Genomic DNA, 1,341 nt, shown 5'->3' with positions numbered 1-1,341 from the left:
TTTTGAACCCAGGCTGCCTTTCCTGCCCTCTGGGAAGAAAATGCTGTGCCCTCCAGACAGTTGTGAGTTTGTGAGACAGGGATGGACCCTCCTGGGGCCACCACAACTGATCCTTGCAGGACCACACAGTCAGAGTACCCTGAATCTGCCACTCCTGGGACACCTAGGGCAGTGAGAGAATGTTCCAGGTACATTAAACATGGAGAAGCGGCGAGACCTCAAGCTTCCTCTTTGAAGAGGTCTGATGCTTTTACCTCCTATTTGTCCTTCAAAGACTGTTTTCACAGTGGTGTCGTCCGAGCTGAAGGGGACGTGTTTTCACCTCCCAAGGAGAACTGCACCGTCTGTGTCTGTCTGGTAAGCGTCACAAGATCCTCAAAGCCTCATGGCTGTTTTCTTAACCTTTGGGGGTTTTAGAGGAAGGGGAAAAGACCGGATGTTAAAGGTGAGCTTGTTGAGTGGAAGGGAACATTCTCAGGTTGTGGAATTTGGTTAGAAGCTGTAGAATTTAAAAGGGGGAGGGAAGTATAAAGCGGGAAGGTTGGTGGAGTCAGGGAGGCTTCTACTCCGCAGCAGACAGCCAGCAGGCACACAGGGTCGTCTGTTTAGGAAGGGGAGGGGACGAAACTCCCTCGGAAACTTCCCACCAGGGAGGCTGTTTTTCTCTCCAGGCAAAATATTTGCCAGCACAATAAAGGTCTCCACATTTGGGAGAAAGAAGGCTCATTACCAAAACCAGCTTGTTAAAAGTATTTGGCTTTGGGCAAATTCACTCCTGCAAGAATAGTTATTAAGCACCTACTATGTGCCTGCCCTGCCAGATGCTGTCCCGTGTATTTGATTAGGAGCATCTACTGAGTGCCAGGCCCAGGGTTGGTGCTTCTCATCTCTTTCCTCACTGAGGCTCCCAGCAGCTCTTCGGGCTTAGCTTTACTGCCCCTATTCTGCAGATGAAAAGACAGAGGCTGGGAGGTGGCAGAGTTGGGATTTGAGGTCTCTCTGAGCCCAAAGTCAGGGCTCTGTCCACCAGCCCTCACTGCCACCTTCTGACCATCTTTATTTTTTATTTTAGAGACAGGGTCTTGCTCTATTGCCCAGGCTGGATTACAGTGGTGCAGTCATAGTGCATTGTAGCCTCGAATTCCCGGGCTCAAGCGATCCTCCCATCTCAGTCTCCCAGGTAGCTGAGACCACAGGCACAAGCCATTACACCCGGCTAATTTTTTTTTTTTTTTTTTTTTATAGAGACAGGGTCTCACTGTGTTGCCCAGGCTGGTCTCAAATTCCTGGGCTCAAGCGATAGTCCCACCTTGGCCTCCCAAAATGCTGGGATTACAGGGA

General features: G+C 50.2%; 1 protein-coding gene across 1 annotated transcript in view; it reads left to right on the top strand.

Annotated features, from left to right (window-relative positions):
* Positions 1-1,341, top strand: part of VWCE (von Willebrand factor C and EGF domains) — a 39,323-nt gene that overhangs the window by 24,311 nt on the left and 13,671 nt on the right. The window lies entirely within an intron of this gene.

Source organism: Mandrillus leucophaeus, unplaced genomic scaffold, assembly GCF_000951045.1.
Source record: "Mandrillus leucophaeus isolate KB7577 unplaced genomic scaffold, Mleu.le_1.0 Scaffold43, whole genome shotgun sequence".
In the NCBI taxonomy this organism is placed as follows: Eukaryota; Metazoa; Chordata; class Mammalia; order Primates; family Cercopithecidae; genus Mandrillus; species Mandrillus leucophaeus.
This window is presented reverse-complemented; position numbering and strand designations above follow the sequence as displayed.